This window comes from Piliocolobus tephrosceles, chromosome 13 (assembly GCF_002776525.5).
Source record: "Piliocolobus tephrosceles isolate RC106 chromosome 13, ASM277652v3, whole genome shotgun sequence".
Classification (NCBI taxonomy): domain Eukaryota; kingdom Metazoa; phylum Chordata; class Mammalia; order Primates; family Cercopithecidae; genus Piliocolobus; species Piliocolobus tephrosceles.
In genome coordinates, this window is record NC_045446.1 from 111,719,208 (window position 1) to 111,739,229 (window position 20,022).

Below are 20,022 nucleotides of genomic sequence, written 5' to 3' on the forward strand. Positions count from 1 at the left end.
GCACCTGGAGAACAAATCACAGATAGCAAAATTGGTCTGAGGCACAAGACAAGTAGGATGCACACAACATCAGTTGAAATCAAAGATAAAACTAACATTCAGACAACATTTATTAAGCACCCACTGCATATGGGAAAATGAATAGGTGCATTCACATATATGTATCCCTAAACTTAGGAGGCAGTTACACAGCAGTAAAGCACAGATTCAAAAATCAGATGCCAGGGTTTCTGTCCAGGCTCTTCCACTTAATGGTATGACTGACACATTTTTAAAATTCTCATATCACAATTTCCTCACCTGTAAAAGGGGGATAACAATAGTACCTACCTCAAAAAATGGTTGTGGTCATTAAGTGATTCGATACACATAAAAACACTTAGAACAGGGTCTGCACATAGAAAAGATTCAATAAATTTTAATTATTGTGGATTGATTTGTATTCATTCATATTTTTAACCTTTGTTAGAGCTAACAGAGATTGTCAACTTATGACAGAAAAGAGCTCTAGACTTGGGATCAGAAGACTTGGGTTTGAAAATCAGTTCTGCCACTTGCAAGCCTCAGTTTCCTCATCTGAAAGTAGAAGGAAGAAGACCTGACTTGAAAGATATGCAGATGTGCTGTGAGTTGTCTATTTATTTAAAGAGACCAAGATCAAGTGTGTCAGTTGAGAAGCAAATGATACGCAGAGTTTTAAACTGCAGGCAACGAGTATCACGGACACTTGGTAGATGATTTCAGGCCAGAGCAGCAGAGGTTAAAGTCCCCATCCTTGGACACTAAGGAATAGGGAATCAAACATCAGAGACAGGAGTCTCCGACATCAGCACAACAGCCAACTTAACCCTGAGACAGAGTGGTGCTAAATTACTTTTCCAAACTCACAATTCAGATGAGGTCACCGTTCTCCAAGGCCTCCAATGACTCCACCCTGGCCTAAGAATAAAAATCTAAGCTCCTGTGACCAACATTCAATTTTTTCCAGGACCTGCTTTCAGTCTTCAGTTTCTACACCATCTTCCTTTTGAGATCACTAAGATATTGACTATTTACTATACACGCACATGACTTTCTACAGATAGAGGTACAAGCTTTTGATCTCACTCTTGCTTGCATCTAGAACACGGTTTCTTCCCATCTCCACCTGTCCAAGTTTCCCATAACCATCAAGTCTCAGCCAAAGGCTGCTTCCTCTGTAAATCTTTCTCCAGTCCTCCAAGCTCGAAGTGCTCTCTTGGGCACTGAACAGTTTCTATTTTGTATTAGAATCATGTATGTTTCTATATTTGCCTGTTATCCCCTAAACAATTACAAGTTTCTTCAATTGGTAGAGTTTTTAGCTGTTTCATCCTTGTTTGCTCAAAAAGGGGTTGAAACAGCAATCATTAAATGTACATTTTTTGTTATTTGTTTGATGGCTGTATGGAATATATGAATGAATTAGTGAGTAAAGGAAAAAGCAAATCTGTAACTCCCCGACCTATCACTAGGTTTGGTTTTATAATAAAAACGAGGCTGATCATAGATGTATCAGTAATAAGAAGAAGAATGAATTACTATTGTTTCTTATTATGAGCCATGCTTGAGCTAAGAGGTAGGGATGCAGGGGTGAGTAAACCATACCATACCCTTCTCCCTTCTCTGGAGGAAAGTCCAATGGGAGGAGCATGCATTTATCAAATCATTGTCGAAATACATAATTACAAACCATGAATGGTATAAAGAAAAACATTACAGCAAGTTACGAGAACACAAACAAAGGGACAGGATCTAATTGGGAGGAGGTCAAAGAAGGCTTTCTTGAGGAGTTGATGTTTCTATTCAGATTTGAAATGATGATAGCAGTTGCTCATGGGCAGAGCAGTGACTTGACTGCAGGGGACTGAATAGAATGGCCATTAAAGGTGTTGTACTCTGCAATCAGATGTTTCTGGGATCCGGGAAGGTGGGAAGTGGTTTAGCATCTGTGCCAATAATTTTCAGTGTGTGTGGAAAATAAAGTAGGCAGACAATAAGAAGGATGGTCCAGAGAAGAACATGATAAAGGAGGACAGAGATAAGGCTGGGAGAGGGGAGGAAATAGCTCAATGAATAAATAATAAACCTGAAGAAGTAAAAAAACTAAAGACAAGGCAAAACAGAGGAAATGGTGAGTATACCACCAATATCAGTCCTGAGCAGCTCAGATAAAACCCATAAACCTTTAACTGAGAAGCATATCTTGGTTTGCAGTTAAACTTTCTGCATTTAGAATTTAAGGAAAGAATTTTGGCTAAAAGGAAATTCTAAACTGGTTAAGGAAATTCTAAGTTGGTCTTTCATTAGATGGAATTAAATGCCAGGGGTTGGGACTAGCCTCTCTGCATCTTTTGCTGGGGCCAGATATCTATTTGTAAACATACGTGTAGTTGAACTTAGGAAAACGAATGGGATGGCTGAAGGTTGCACTGGAGAAGGAGAAGGCAAGTGGAGTTGTATAGATGACCTCTAAGCTCTAAATCAGTGATTAAAATCTTAAGTATTTAAAAAGCAAAGGGAGAAGGTGCATCTGGAACTCTGAGACACTGTATTAATGATTCTATTGTCACGTGAACCTTTTAGGATACAGATTGGTATCCTTGGTCTCATGTATGTTCCTCAAAAGTAGCATGTTTTCTGGTCCTCCTGTGTGGATGGAATGAATGTCTCTAGCTCTGCTGGCACAGCAATGATGGAGACACAGGAGCAAGATCCTGTTTCTGGTCACATCTGCTAATAAACTTCAGTGGCTTTGGGCTTGAAGGCAAGTGACAGAAACAAAAGCCACAGAATGTCCCGGTTACTGGAGCAAAGTAGGAAGCAGAGCTGCAGAAACAAAAGATAAGCTTGTCTGCTTAACAGTCTTCCCAGACAAATTGTGTTGAAAAATATAATAAGAGTGATTTAGCCTGGGTTCCTCCCTTCACCCCTGCTAGTTTGCCATGGTGTCAAAGAAAAAAAAAAAAAATCAATCATTGGAGAATCCTTCCCCGAGCAGTGAAGTCTTGTCAGTCTTCTAGGTTCCTTTATTAAAGCCCTAATACCCATGGGAGGACCCCACCTCATTAAATAATATGCTAGAGAAACGTTATTCTATCAGGTACTCTCTAACAGGTACAGAGAGCTGAGCTCAAGACCCTAAAGGGAAGAGACATAGCACAGAGCTAAGGGTTAGGCAGAGCACTACCACATGGGAGAATGCTGGAGAAAATTCTGTCCAACTTCACAAGGGAGGGTCAACCAGGGCCTCAATTGTATAAAGAGCCTCTGTTGGCTCCCAGTAAATAACTCCTGGCCCAACACAAAGTCACTGTATGTGCAAACATTTTATTCACAGAGCAGTCACTTGCATCAATTATACAATAAAAATGTGCACATATTTGGGGCACTTGCTCTTTAGTATTCATGGGACTTCACATGGTCAGACATTTAGCCAGATGCAAGAAAAGTGATTATCAACTACACACAAAATAAAAAGCGTGAGAGACTTCCTCACTGCAAGCATGATTGCCTCATCCCATGCTTTTGTGAATGGGCATTACTGACTGGCATTCAGACCATAAGTAAATTGGCCAATGAGAGCTCAGCAATGCTCTGATTGAAAGCTGATCACACACACAGAAGAAATGCCAATATGCAAAACCTGATAGCAGGATTTTAAACATTATCTAGAGCAGAACGTATAAACTTAAGAATCAGGTAAAAAGGTGAATTCATGGTTATTAGCTAATAATAAAACTATTATTATTGCAAAACATCTTGGACAATGCAGGATGGTGAGTTAGGGCTGAAAATGGAAACGAACAGTTTTTTAAAAAGGTAAAAATGAATGACTCAGGAAGAAGGTAACTTTTTTTTATATGACTTTCTTTTAGGGTTCAAAAGCTACTTATAATATTTTTCTCAGCATTGATTTTAAGGTTATTTCATTTCTGGAGTCAACGTGGTTGTACATTCAGTGAACTTGATACTTCACTGTAGATCTGTTTTCTCTAAAATGTCTTAAAAAAGCCCCGGTGACCCACCATGGTGGGGGGTTCTCAAACTCAGCACTTAATCTCAATTAAGAGATTCAGTGGGGAATGAGCCTTTTCAAAGAAGATGCTGAAAACCTAAAATGAAGAAGATAATCTTCTTACGTAGTATGATTCTATAATCAGCTGGTTTGGACTTGGCGTTCAAGATGTCGTAAATTCAATCCTTATATAGATCAGTTAGTTTCTACTCCACAAACACTTGTCTGTCCTCACTATGTACCGTGATCTCAGATAGTCCAGGCTAAGTCCAGCTGGCCACCCACCAAATGCCATTGTTTAAAGAGAACAGGGCCATTATTTAAGGAAAGTGTGGGTGACTCCCTCTGTGTCTTTAACATATGTCTTCACCTAAATGTAGGTGAGTTAAAGCTTGATATATAAAGGAAAGAGTATATTATTACTTAAGTAAATGGACTATCTAGGGGATAGAAGCATAAGTCAAAGAATGTGAATGTTTCCACCATTGCTAGTGATTCCCTTGCAAATACGTTTTTAGCATATTTGGTATAATTATCCATGAGAACAGATGGAATGGGATCACAGGTAACTCAACCTTCTTGGTAATCAGAAAGTCATTTCTATTTGATTTTGGAATACATTGTTCACCACTCCTACACAGGCACACCTTCTTCATTATGTTCAACTTAACTTAAACCTGTATTTCCATGTCCGCTAGAAGGCATTGGATGTAATCCTTTATGCAATCTCTCTCAAATTTTCATCTTTTACTTTCTTCTAGATATTTTCTCTAGTCTTTTCATCTTCCCACTGTCCCCCGATGCTTGAATCAGGCAGAAATTCACACCATTAATTTTCCAGAGACCAAATGTTACTAAGGGTCAGCATTTTTTTACATGTCTGTTTCCCCTAATGAGGTAAGCTGTTTGACGACAAGGATTATGTATTATTCATCTTTGTATTCCCAGGACATAGTAGGTCCTAAATTAATGTTTATTGAATGAGTTAAGTATAAAAATATGTAACAACTCATTAAAATATTTTGTGAGTCAATTCTGTAATTTCTTAAACTGTTAGTTTAGCATAAAGCATTACATTGCTCTGGGCAAGCAGGTAAGTGGCTATTTACAAGGCAGATTTATATTTAATTGGATATAATGTATTCTAATGATTTGAATTGATTTGGTTAGTCTAATTTGGATGAAAGACACTCAGTCCATTGGTGTTATTTATTTCCTTGGTGGTAATAAATGAGATTCCTTCTAATACCTTGCTGATGGCAATTTGTGTGTCAGTGGAACAGTCGGAGCCTTTCACTTTTGCAATAATGGTTTAGGGGCAAACAATAAGACCCTTAAAAACCTATCTAATCCAACTTTATGGCCTTATAAGCTGTCAGGCTCCTCACTATTTTGTCATGATGGGAAGACAAGACAGGATGTAAGAAAAGCAGAGAGGGGACCGTGGGGCTTAAGGAGCCAAAGGACTTTGAGATCCTGTAAATAATAAAATTGGTAGGTGGAGAAACTTCTTTCCCTCTAATCTCTATTTCTCATTTTTGCAAGTGGAAGTATGTACATAAAATCAAGCAAATGATAAATGTAGAAATTCCTAATTATCTTGTGAATAGCAAGATTGGAAACAATGAAACAATGTCCTAATCAACTTGTAGAAGCAGAAAGCTATTTTACTACAAGAGGTAAAATTTTGAGACACACTGCACCCACATTAATATGCTTAGTAAACTGAAAGCCAGAGGTAGGATCTCAGTGTAAAGACATTACCCGTGGTGATAAAAATAAAGGTCCAGGGGTGGGCGCAGTGGCTCAGGCCTGTAATCCCAGCCCTTTGGGAGGCCGAGGCAGGTGGATCAGTTGAGGTGAGGAATTCGAGGCGAGCCTGGCCGACATGGTGAAACCCCATCTCTACTAAAAATACAAAAATTAGCAAGGTGTGGTGGCTCTTGTCTGTAAACCCAGCTATTCGGGAGGCTGAGACAGGAGAACAGCTTGAACCTGGGTGGCGGAGGTTGCAGTTAGCCGAAATCGCGCCATTGCATTCCAACCTAGGTGACAGAACGAGATTCCACCTCAAAAATAAAATAAAATAAAATAAAAATGAACAAATAAAAGTCTGGGTAAAAGACTTCGAGTTTTTCATATTGTTTGAAGAGAATTATTTAAATCAGCCACAGCCAATAACAATTTGGACTCAAAATCAAGCAAATTTCTCCCTTTTAAACAGTGTATTAGTAGGCCAAAGCAGTTCACCTTGATTCAATGAACTGAACTGGACTTTGGATTTTAAAATTTACAAAAATCCTCCAAAAATTCAGACAGACTTGTGAACCAGGAGTCAGGAAAACTGGGTTCAAGTGTTGTCCTGCATGTCTTCATGGTACCTGCTCAATATTCCTACCCCAAATATTTCCTTTACCAAAATGAGATAATATCATATGACAGACAAACTAAATAATAGGCAGACAAACTAAATAATAGATAAAATAGATAAAAACATATTGCTCTAACCCTTTGAGAGAAATCACTAAAATATAAGGAGTTTGTATTTTTATTACATCAGAATTACCTACAGCCCTGTATCTAGTTCTAGCCATCCAGCTAAGGATAGATTCAGAAACAGTTCAAAGAAAAGCTACCCTGATGTTAAGAGTTCTAGAAATAGATGGTATTTTTAAAAAAAGTTAAAAAGAACTGGGATTATTTATCCTATGGAAGACATGGTTGAGAAAGGATGAAATCATGGTTTAGAATTAGAGCAATATTTCTCAAAGTGTGGTCCCAGGACCTACAACAGCAGCAACCCCTAGAAACTTACAAAAAATATAAATCCCAGGCCTCTATCCCATACCTGCTGGATCAGTAACTCTGGAGGAGACCTGACAACCTGTGGTTTACCAGCTCTCCAAGGTGATTTTGATGCACAGTCTAGTTGAAGAACCACTTGGTGAACATGAGTAGTGGTCTTGTGGACAATAGTGAAAGTGAATAGTGATACTCATCGAAACAGAAGAGAAGGGTTGGGACGGCTTTTAAGTATTTAATCTTTTCCCCTGTCAAATAAACCAGACAGCAAAAGAGGAAAGTATGCAAGTAACTCAAGGAAAAAGCATAGAAACCATCTAGAAAAGGCTCCTTCTTTCCTTCCTTTCTTCCTTCTTTCCTTCCTTCCTTCCTTCCCTCCTTTCTTCCTTTCATCTTTTCTTTCTTTCTTCCTTTTCTTTAAGGAGGGTACAGAATCCATATGACTTCCTACATGAAGCTTTAGATGTAATTTTAACATTGGTTTACTCAAATGAAGTTTTAAGGGAACAATAGTAGCATCAGAAGTAAAGCTAATATGTATGTACACCAAATTCAAGGAGTAATGGCTCTTAAATAATCCATAATTGGCTGTGCGCTGTGGCTTACGACTGTAATCCCAGCACTTTGGGAGGCTGAGATGGGCAGATCATGAGGTCAGGGGTTCAAGACCAGCCTAGGTAACATGGTTAAACCCCATCTCTACTAAAGATACAAAAAATTAGCTGGTCATGGCGCCAGATCCCTGTAATCACAGCTGCTCAGGAGGCTGAGGCAGGAGAATCGCTTGAACCCGGGAGGCAGAGGTTGCATTGAGCCAAGATTGCGCCATTGCACTCCAGCCTGGGCAACAGGACGAGACTCCATCTCAATTAAAAATGAAAATAAAAAATAAAAAATAAAAAATCATAAAAAAGAACCATGACTTTTCAGAAAATCAGTGAAAAAAGAAAGATGAAATACCAATGAGAGAAGGAAAGATAGAGAAAAAGGAAAGAAGGAAAGGCAAAATCAAATGGAATACAGAGAATTGCCAACTCTCAGCACAGGAGTGAGGGCAGGAATGAAAAGTGTGCTTTCAATGACCCAATACACATCACCACGCAACAGCATAGTACATTGGAGCCTTGCTAAGAATTCTGTCTTCTGGAGCCAGATTGTGAAACTGCTTTTTCATGAATTTCAATTCATTTTAAGATTTCTTATGGAGTCGAAATTCCTTGCTATTCATTTCTTTAGGCACTTTGGTAGATAAGCCCCTCGAATAGGTGCCAGATCATACTCACCTTATATAGAGGATTGTTACTACAGTGAGAAGCCAAAAACATGTATTTTTGAATCACATTTATTTGTACTTTATTTTGTGGGGTAGGTAAGTTTTAAGGATATGTAGACATGTTAATATCCATAAACAGTACAGACAAAAGATTTCCTACTCTACTTACCCTAAATCTCCTCTTTCAAGTAAGGATATCAACCCAATAAGACAGCAAGAAAGAAAAAATCCAGTTATTTAAAACATCAATGTATGCACTGTAGTAATCTCAATTATTCACATACAGAATGTTGCCTTTCTTGATTACCTGAAGCAAAATGTTGATCCCAGATCAACTTTCTCTGGTTATGCATCATTTATCTAGATAGCGGCTTCCTAGCGTCAGTAGTTTGTAAGACAAAACAAAATAAAACATGTAAATATGAGGCCAATGAAAACAAACAAACAAAACTAACCATTCTAGACTAACTTTACTTCTTTCTTTTATAGTTATTAGACTAATAGTTTTGGGGAATGACATTTGGAATCCTAACTTCAGTATGTGACTCGACTAAGCTTCTTATGATCTCTTTTCGGTAAGTTTGAGTCAAACATCTGAATAAGATGACTCTGAAAAAAACATCTAATTTAGCAGATATCTTAGGATAAAAAAATATTCAGAGATAGAATGATGAGCTGAATTTTAGGATGAGGGAAATAGAGTTTGACAGCAGCATGTATAGAAAAGACTTAAGTGTTTTCATAGATAGTAAGATAAGTTGAATCAATACTGATAGATGGTTGCTAAAAAGATTAATAGGAGTTTTATTCCTGGAAATCCAGTACTTAAGGAAAAAAGTTTTAAAGGTGATCATCACGCATTTCTTCCTATTTGTCACTCCACATCTAGAAAAAAGCATTCAATTCAGAGTAGCACATTTAACAAGGCAACCAAACCAACTGAGTGTGGAGACACACAAGAATGACGAAGGTATGTGAAATAATGCCATGGGAGGAATGACTGTAAGTGCTAAGGGTGTGCAGCTCAGAGAAAAATGACTCTGGACGGAACATGATTTCTTCTTTTACATATCTGTAGGACTGACAAATAGAAGAGAGATTAGACTTAATAGACTTACACTATATCTCCTAAGGGTAAAATAAGAAACAATGAAAGACAATGCCTTTGTGATTCAATATAAAGAAAAAGTATTCGGCAGGCACAGTGGCTTACCCCTGTAATCCCAGCACACTGGGAGGCCGAGGCAGGTGGATTATCTGAGGTCAGGAGTTTGAGACCAGCCTGGCCGACATGGTGAAACCCCGTCTCTAGTGAAAAAAAAAAAAAAAAGAAAAAGAAAATTAGCTGGGTATGGTGGCATGTGCCTGTAATCCCAGCTACTCAGGAGGCTGAAGCAAAAGAATCGCTTGAACCAGAGAGTCAGAGGTTGCAGTGAGCCAAGATCGTGCCACTCTACTCCAGCCTGGTGACGAAACAAGACTCTGTCAAAAAAAAAAAAAAAAAAAAAAAGAAGGAAAGGAAAGGAAAGAAGGAAAGGAGAGGAAAGGAAAGGAAAGGAAAAAGGAAAGGAAAGGAAAGGAAAAAGGAAAGGAAAGGAAAGGAGGGAGGATTCAAATGATCTGAGTTGTCCAAAGAAGGAAATGCTGATCAGGAATGTGGTCCATTATAAGCTAACAGAAAATTCAAGCAAAAGATGAGAATTGGACTAGATGGCCTTTGTGGCTTCTTCATCAGTGAAAGTCTGTGAACCTGGAATCAAAAAGGGAATTTGACTGAAGTGAGCATCTAAGGCACATTCTGAAGACCATATTCATTTTTCACAACATCTGCACCCTGCTCCTCTCTGTTAACCTGGGTATTTAAAATCCAGTGGTGTGTAATCTAAAGACCTTCTCAAAACACTATACCATATTTACATTCAAAATCTTTGTAAAGTAAGAACAAGTCAACTACCTTGTTTCTCTTCCTACTGAAGAGCTGACTCTACTACAGAAATTGTAAAGGAAATAATTATCAATAGAGTTAGATCTAGAACATAGCACCTTTGATTCATGAAAATGAAACTTTGAACATGTGTCTCTTGACCTTCACTGTCTAACATTCTCCCCAAATTCTCCCTAATGCTGATGGCTTAGTTTATTAATTCAAGTTCGTTGAATAAGCCATAGTCTACAATCACGATAGTAGTTGATGAGAGCAAGTGTTGATGTTACTCTAAGTGCATGGGGAAGTTGCAGAGGTCCTTTTCCAGAGGCCTTCAAAATAAGTTGCAGAGGTCCTTTTCTAGATATTGTGATTATTGTGCTATTGGCTCATTCCTACTTTTCCACTAAATCTGCCAGTTATCACACTGTAAGCAGAGTAAGAAAAAACTCTGGGAATCAAGAAATTCTGCCAATGTCACTTGTGTATTACAATGCTACTGCACTTTTGATTTTCTCCCTCCCACTATTGGTAAGTTATGATATAGCCTCCTCAACACAATACCTAATGCTGAGTACTGTAATAATCATGGTGCACTGCTCACAATCCCTGTGGCAAGCATTTAAACTGCTCTAAGCACCAGCAAAAAAAGAAACAAAAATTTTTTTTGTGGTTCCTTTTAGTCTTGAATATATCACAATTTAACCCTAATCAGATTTACCTGATGTCAGGAAATAACCTGGGACTTTCGGCAGTCATTATCCTAAAGGGTAATAATCAGAAGGTTGAGAGGAAAAACTTAAAATGGGACTTATCTAATGGGCTAACTTAGGTGACTTAGATAAGTACATACAAAGGGTATAACCAGAGCCAAGTGTAATGTCCCATGTGATTTTTTACTAGGAGAGACTAGTCTTAATAATTTCATCTTTGGACAACCCTCCTTTCTAAGCATGTACCTGCCACTTAGGGATCCCCAACCCAACATGCTGAGGCTCATTTCATCACCATTACAGCTCTAACCCCATTGTAAAAATTCACTAGGCTCTTTTAAGCCAGGATAACAAACTTCTCAAAGTGTTGAAAAAACTTGGTGGCTGATATATGCATAGACTAAGTTATGTATATAGGTTAATAAACACACACACACACACACACACACACACACACACACACACACACATCTTTTAGGACAGGTTTGCCTGAAGTCTTGACATCATGGAATGTCAAATGTCAAATGTCTTTAAAATATGATTATTGGCCAGGCACGGTGGCTCATGCCTGTAATCCTGGCACTTTGGAAGGCTGAGGCGGGTGGATCATGAGGTCAGGAGTTTGAGACCAGCCTGGTCAATATGGTGAAAACCCGTCTCTACTAAAAATACAAAAATTGAGGCCGGGTGCAGTGGATCATGCCTGTAGTCCCAGCTACTTGGGAGACTGAGGCAGAAGAATCGCTTGAACCTAGGAGGTGGAGGTTGCAGTCAGCCGAGATCATGCCATTGCACTCCAGCCTGGGTGACAGAGCGAGACTCTGTCTAAAAAATATATATATACACATATATATGTATATATTTATATATATAAAGTATATTATAGATATGTATATATGTGTGTGTATATATATTTTTTGTCTGATTCTCCTGAGAGTAAACTGGCAGAGAAATAGGTAAGATAATAATTTGACATTCCACATTGTTGTTATCTATATATAGTGTTGTCCTTGAGGTTAGCAGATGCCAGAATTCCCAGAGCAATTAAATAGAGCACCCTTTGCCCACAGCTTCCTTTGTAAAAGCTGAATATACTAACGGATTTTTCAAAATATCTATTTTTCATTTTTAAAAGTATCCCTATTTAAAATGTAGGAGTCTAAAAATATACACAAACCAAATGTTGATTCATTGTAGGAGTTGCATGTTATGATTCCCTCATTGCATCTGGTAACTGCATGTGGTTAGCTACACTTGGTACGACTGGATACAGCTTGACATATTCTGGGATTTATTAAAATGTAAATGACAAAGCAGAAAAGAATGTTCAGACAATTGGATTACTCCATTGACTGAATGTTCCAATACTGTATCTATTTTTGTCAAAGCAATGGTGGTTCCTGCTGTGGAATGCTGAATGGAATATTCCATTGCAGGGCATGGGGAGAACTTGAATAAAGGAAATTGAAACCTAACCATTTAATTTTTAATTCACCTCTCTAAAAGCAACACATTGCCAATACTTGTAAAAGAAATTATGATAATTTTGGCACACAATTATTGGAAGATCATCACTTTCAACTATTTATTCAGTGTCTATTATTGGTTCTGTAACTTCATTCATGAAAACAATGATACATTTGCTTGTTTTTGCTCTTGGCCTTGGCTTGTTTTCGTTATGAGCATTATGTGATGAGCATGAATATCTGTGATATGGCAGTGAATATGCACAATCCAAGAGAGACGTTTTCCTGATGGGAACTGTTCTTATTTGTTCCAGAGAAGAGAAGGCTGGGAGGTAGTTGTCTTTAAGGACATGAAGGGATTGAGTTTAAAAGAATGGAGGCCGGCTGTTCTTTCTCTCCACAGGGAACAAGAGAAAATGGGATTAAACTACAGCGTGAGGGATTTGGAATAGAAATAAGAATTTCCCAACTGTGTAGAATCTCAAACACTGAAATGCATTTTGAAGGAAGTATGTGGACGTTAGTTTTATTTCGATGCCTTTAAAACATGGAACGGCATATTTTCACTATGTGGTTTTATACGGATGAAGAAGAGCAGATTTGATGACAGAGTTCCGGGATTCTCTTGATCTATGAGTAGAATCTAAAAGTGGTGCATGGTGGTAACTATGAGAAGTAACTATTTTTTATAGTGGTTATTTTTTAATGTCAACTTTTCTCATCAGGACAGACTGTCAATTTTACCTGTACTGTGAAACATGAAATGGAATGGAAGGTAATATAATAAGTTGGGTGGGGAAAGATAATACGGGAGCACAATGCAATTTTTAATTTTGTCTTCCCACTACCATTTCTGCTATTAATTTAAGTTTAAAGGCAAAATATCCTTCTAATGGAGTTTAATGTATGTATATTGATTTTTGAATTTGTAAAAATGTGCTCAGGATTCCTGGGGAAATGAGCATCTCCTGTACCCTCTTTATGGACATATATATATATATGTATATTTTTAAGGAGTTGCATTTTCACATTTGATTAGCAAATTAGCAGAATTATTTGAGTTTATGGGATTCAAATTGGTCCAAATTCAATTTTGCTGTTAAAAATTATGACCACAGTGGATATTGGTCTTGACTTGAAGATAATTATATTTTCCACTTCCCTGAGATAGTTTAGTGTAGCAGGAAGAGTGTTGCGTTAAAATCAGAAACTTGGGGGTCAGGTCTTACCTCAATCATGACCTGGCTGTTCGACCTGGACAACTCAGTAACTGTTAAGTATCAGTTTATATTCTGAGGAATAAACAAAAATGTGTTAAACAAATGGTTTTCGTTCTAATATGCTATCGTTCTAATATGCTCAAAAACTCTCGATTTTCTGAGCTGAGTCTAAGATTATGTTCCCATAAGTCAATAGTTCTCAACTTTGGCTGCACATTCCGATCTCCAGGGGAGCTTCAGAAAATTCCAATTCCCAGGCCACATTCACACCAATTAAATCAGAATCTGACATAGGTATCAGCATTTTCAAAACTCCCCAGGTGGTTACAATGTACAGTCAAGGTTTAAAACTCATGCTTTGGATACAGTGCAGTAAGGAACTGAAATAATCATATTAGTGTTATCTATTATGAGTGTGAGAATTGTGTCCATCTTGTTCCTTCCTGTATCCTCAAAACTGAACAAAGTGCCCAGCACATAGTTGGTGCTCAGTAAATACTTAATATTTTTAGTAAACTTTGGCCAATACCTAAAAGATATAGGATGTATCAAATCAGCTACCTCCTTTAATCATTTTTATGTTCATCTCATTCACTTAATAAGAGCTCAATTCTCTTCTTTTTTTTTTTTTTTTTTTTTTTTTTGGTCTGTGTAAACATCAAATGAAAGTGAAATAATAGGTAATCTTTTGCTGCAATACAATTCACCTATCCTTAGGACGAAATTGAAAAAAAAAAATTATCTATCACATTCTCTAGAGAAGGGGCCCTTTGGAATCTAAAGACATGTCTCCTACATGACTCTACACATCTAGGTGAAAATTAATAAAACTAACTGTCTCTATGTGTCCAGATGTGATATTCATTCATCAGACTTTTATGAAGTACTTTTGATGCCAAGCATTGTGGTAGGCTATTGTAGACTTTCCTGAGCAGGGTTTTATGCTAAAATTGAACCCTAATGCTCTGAGCATCTTTACACATAATGAATTATTTTCCTTCCTTTGCATATAAAATTGTATTTTTAATATATCATTCCTGGGAGAATTGAGAAAATATCACTCAAGTCATATCTTTGTTCTCTGTGGTTCACATAGCAAACCCCAGTTAAGAAAGGGCTGCAAGTCTAGAGGATAAAATAACAAGCAAAACGTAGCATTTATCTTCTAGAGCGGCACTGTCCAATAGAACTTTCTCAGTGATAGACGTGTTCTATATCTGTGCTGTTCAACAGAGTGGCCACCAGTTGCATGTGGCTGTTGAGAACTTGAGATGTGAGCAATGCAACTGAGGAACTAAATTTTTAATTTTACTTAATATTAATTAATTTAAATTGAAATAGCCACATATGGTGAGTGGCTACCTTGTTGAATGGTGCAGTTCTAGAATCTCATGTTCAAATATGAGCACGACACTGGATGATAAGTGCTAATAAGAGGTAAGCTCAGAATGACATGAAAGCACCTAGGTGGGGAAGCTAGTCTTAGCGGTGGTAGAGGCTGGGGTGAAAACTTTCCAGAGAAAATGACTTCTAGGATGGGATGTAAAGGACGAGCGATGGAGTTTGGAAGGTGTAGTGGAGAAAGTACTAGGTAGAAGCTAAAGTATGTGAGAAAGCCCAGAAGATAGAGGGAACATTAAGAAAAGGCAGGTGGATGGCACAAGCCCAGAATCACAGAGCGGCTGAAGAGCTGATGAGTCCAGAGAGGGCTATTGGAGCCAGGATCAGGGCATGAAGGGTTTTAGGTGTCACGATATCTCAAGGGCAGTGGGAAGCCAGTGAAGAGTTTGAAGCCATGGAATAATACAATCATATTTGTGGTTTGGAGAGATTTCCCTGGCTGCCCCTTGGCAGTGTGAAGAGGAAAACTGGAGGCATGGTATGTAGTCCAGCTGAGAAATGAGAGTTGTACTTTAATGCAGCAGCATAGATGGAGAGAAGTAGACATATTTGAATAAGAGAAAGAGAAAAAAATCAAAAGATTACCTGAGCGATTGACCATGGCTGGTGGAAATGGGAGAGACAAAGGACCAGACCTTGATGTTTGACTTGGTAGATGACAGTACCTTTTATTTAAAGGTAACATGGGATCCTTTAGAAGTTGTCTCTACATTTAAATTTTCCTATCACATTAGCTGACTTGTTCCTTGTGGATCCTGAAACTACCTTTGATATACACTAGTGAAAACAAATAAATTATAAGAGCATACTTTTTCAAGAAATCAACACAAATTCACAGTTGATGCAACATTGCTTTTATTGGGGGTTAGGAACATATGACAAAGTCACGTAAAATGTCAACAAAGTCACACTTTATGCTTGGCTGCTCTTTACAAAAAAAAAAAAACCCTGTTTACTTATGAACTCATTAGTAAGAACTGTACGAGATGTGGCCAGCAATGATCATGCTGAAAACAGGACGGCCAGAGCCATGAGGAGATCTATGTCTGACAATGCTAGCAAGCTAAGTGGAAATTTACCATAGTCAAATATCAGACACTTCCACCCATTTAGATGTTTGTCCATAAGTAGACCCAGCTTAGCTGACTCCTTTGAGACAGAATTGTGTCTTGAACCTCTGTTATTCAGCTGACCACATTATTAATCATTACTAAATGCCAGTCACATGCAAAGGGGATGAATAAGAAGAATGAGATTTGCTCAATTTTAGCTTTTATGGCTGAAGTATTTTTGAATCAGTTACATGGATACGTGAGGATTATAATAGGAAACGACTGAATATTTTTAAAAACATAAGTACTATGGAAACAGTCATGTATAAACATTTGTGCAGAAGCACTTACAAACATATACTGTGCATGAAGTTGGTTAAGAAGATGCTCATTAGATATGATTTACGTAGGCGAACTAAGAATTTGAAATAACTTAAAAACACCATTGAAGACATTATACACATAAAACTTTGGACATTATGCATTCTTTTGGGGATGAACCACTGACAACTTCTGGACTTCATTGCTAGCTATTTTTTACATTGAGATGGGAAACCAAAGCAGTGCAGAACAGAAGCAATCCACTAGGAGCAAAGCTCCCTGGTTACTACCTATAGAGAGACTGTTTCCACTCATCAAACTGAAGTGCATACTTAATTTAGGAAGGGCAGACTAGTGCAAGAGCTACTGATAGTGAACTGGAGGGCCTGGTTTCCATCCCTTACTCTGTCACACCCCAAAGTTCGATCTTCTGTAAGTCACTCTAAATTTATGGCCTTTAGATTTATTGCCTCTATTAAAAAGGCATTGCAACAAGTGACTTAAACCTCCCCCTTTTTTATTCTCAAGGATTTGGGATTTTATGGAGACAAAAGTGAACAATCTCATCAAAGTCTTGCAAAAAAAAAAAAAAAAAAAAAAGTCTGAAATGCCGATAAACTTCATTCCCCATTTTTTTTCAAATTTCTATCATGAAAATACATTCTATCACTCTCGTGTAATTTTAACCAGAAGACTGAAAAGTTTTAGGTGATTATTAAATGGAATAGCTATTTGTTTGCCATGGAAAAATATCAAGGAATATAAAAGGGGTAATAATTGTGACATTGATTACAATATTGCAACTTAGCACTTTAGATCATGAGCTTTGCGACTGCAATCCTGAATGTGAGCCCTGTATATGGCACTTTGGCAAGTTTTCTTGCCTATAAAATGGGAATAGTAAAACCTATTTTGCTAGGCTGTTGTAAGGCTTAAGTGAGTTAATATGTAAAATGCTTAACAGAATTCAATAAATACCAATTATCATTAGGTTAATGGAAAAAATCATAGTTCTCCATATTGACACCAATCTCCCTTACTTACTTTAATGGAAGGGAAATATGATAATAATTCTAAGAAATACCTGGGGTGAGAGACAGGAGGTGACAGTGCAAAGTCTTTTCCAGATATGTATAGAGAGCTGCTGAATGTCTGGGTTTAAGTCAACAAGATGTGTATATTCATTTCCTCCTCCAATGACATCCACCTAAAGAACTCCATTTCCTCCTTCCTTTCCATTTATCTAAATCTTTGACATCACTCAAGGTTCATCTCATATTTTCCTCTTTTAGAACTTTCTTCCCTAAATAAGCCCGTTTCGCCAACTTGATGGCAAACTCCCCTGAACTCATCTTTTGCTTGGGTTTGTTTTTGATCTTACCCTCTACTGACCCTATCTGTTACTTATCTTTGCAAATGTTTCTATAACTTTTCTAACTAGATTTAAACTCTTTAGAAGCAGTGTTTTTTATCTGACAGAATCTAGCTTTCTCAATTAAAAAAAAAAAAATGATCGATTGCTTAGTGTCAAGTGGACCAATGTGGTACTATGATTATTTTATCTTTTGAATAGCCTCTGACTACTTTATTTTAAAAGTACTTTTTATTCTGTAGGTCACTCTTACGATCCAACCCAGTGTGTGGCTAAAAATCATTCTCCTTGTAGGATTAATTTTGTTTCTTAAAATATCAACACATTTGTGCAATTTGGGATTTTGGAACAAGTGCATTAATAAGCATATTCATACTAGGAAAAAAATGAATGTCACATGAATTTAAGTACAAACAGAGGAATACACACGAGGAAGGGAAAGTTCTTGTCTCATGAAAATCTAGATGTCATTATTGAGTTTTTCTGTTTCTTGAAAAGATTGTCTCTTGTTCTGAGAGTTCTAGTGGCTGAAGCTGCACAATTTGGGGGTGTTGCTTAGCAGAGGAGGTGTCTTCAGGTGATCACTTTCTTTGTTTCAACTTCATAGTTGGTTTGAGAGTCCATCAATATAGCAGTCTCTTCAGTCTTTGTCCTTGCACTGGGGAGACATTCCTGAGGAGGGGGACTATAGGACCAGCTGAAAGGAACATCAACACAACTAAAAAAATAACAGAACATGTCACAGAAAGTTATCACATTGACTCTTTAATAATAATAAATAAATGTAAGGATACTTTGGGGACCATTTTCACTAGAAAAATGCCATTGTTTTACATTGTTCCCCTTGCTAAAGAATCAGTCAGCAATGGCATTGCCTGAGTGTGTGTGATACACCACTCTAATGGCTCTGGGAGAAAATGCTGTGTAAGAAAAGCTTCAGGTTTATCCAACAGGGAACTTGCTGAAATAGGACACATAGGGAAAGAACAAAAGAACACAAGACATTGAGGACACATTCAAATAAATCCAAGGAGTGAAAACAAAGTAAGATAGCTGTGAGTACATAACTGCTTAGGAATGCAGGGCTGAATGAAGTCACTAGAATTGTTACATGTTGTCAATTCCTTGTATTTGTCTTTGTATTCCCAGTGCCTGGCACAGAACATGGTATGGAAAGAAAAAAAAAAAAAAGAAAGAGGGAAGGAAGGGAGGGAGAGAGGGAAGGAGGGAGGGAGGGAAGAAGGAAAAACAAGAATGAAAGAAAGAAAGAAAAAAGAAAGATAAAGAAAGAAGAAAGAAAGAAAGAGGAAGGGGGAAAGGAGAACAAAAAAAGAAGGATGGAGGGAAGGAGTGAAATAAGAAGAAGGTTTTCAAAGTGTGGAAGAAGTGGGGGGACAGATTATGCAGAAAGGAAAAGCATATCCTGGAGCATATTCAATGACTTGGAAGCCAGAGAAAGCAGGCTCACTTAATTCAAGAAGAGATTACACATTCTAAGTGGTTTTAGAAAATGGGGTAGGGCAATTTCCAGGTGGCTTTGAACATGTTAAGATTTAATTTGGGAAGTATGATGTGTTAATGTAACTATTGTAGGCTTCCGAGAGGAATATTAAGATGATTCAAATGAATCAAGTGGAAGGAAAAATGTGAAACTCAAAGGAGTTAATCCAATGGAAAAAAACAAACCATACTGCAAGAAATTAAATGAAGGCAGGCCTAAAGAATATAGTCTTAAAATAGAAAGGCAGGTGCTTGTCGGGGTTTCTTCTATGTTAATGTTAATTGAGAGAAATGGGCTTAGAACTCAGATCAAGAATTTGCTTCTCCCACTGTGTAGCTTTTTTCATTCTTCAGCTGTTCTTCTTTTCTGTTACTGCCCCTTCCTGAAAATGAACTCCAGTCCCTACTGTTTTAGCATCAGTGCAAAATATGTTAGTAAATACAGAACGTGGAGGTGGAATCAAATATAACTTTGAAGGACAACTGTTGGAACAAATGAGCTCTGGATTCATTGGTCCTGGAGTTGTTCCTATGCCTCCATACTTTAGGATGACTTCAAAAATTCTTAAGGCTGTAAAAGAATTTAGAGCCCAACTAATCCAACCCATGCATTTTAAATATAAGGGTATTTGAGAAGAGTTGTTATTAATGTTTCTCTTTTTTATTTTATAAAAGTTGATATGAATAAAATATGCTTTTCAGGTAGACGTTAATTTAACTGAAGACCTTCTCATCAGCCTCTTCATCATGCTTACTCAGCAAAGACGTCTATTAAGTCAGGCACACCAAAAGGGGTACACTATGACACATGACTGCTTTTTGCCCTAACCCCTAACCACTTTGGATATACTGAGGATGCTTTGGATATACACAGATGGCAGGTATAACATGTTTTTCAATCTGCAAAATAACTAAGTGTTAAATGTTAATAGGTATTTTTCT

At 37.5% G+C, this 20,022-nt stretch overlaps 1 long non-coding RNA gene across 2 annotated transcripts in view; it reads right to left on the reverse strand.

Moving 5' to 3' along the window:
* LOC111540263 overlaps positions 1–20,022 on the reverse strand; it is a 72,091-nt gene that overhangs the window by 43,254 nt on the left and 8,815 nt on the right. The window contains exon 3 of one of the 2 annotated variants that reach the window (XR_004228417.1): positions 15,667–18,298. The exons of the other annotated variant lie outside the window; for it this stretch is intronic. This is a non-coding gene — a long non-coding RNA (uncharacterized LOC111540263). Of the gene's footprint in view, positions 1–15,666; positions 18,299–20,022 lie in introns of those variants that run through there. 2 annotated transcript variants of the gene reach the window in all.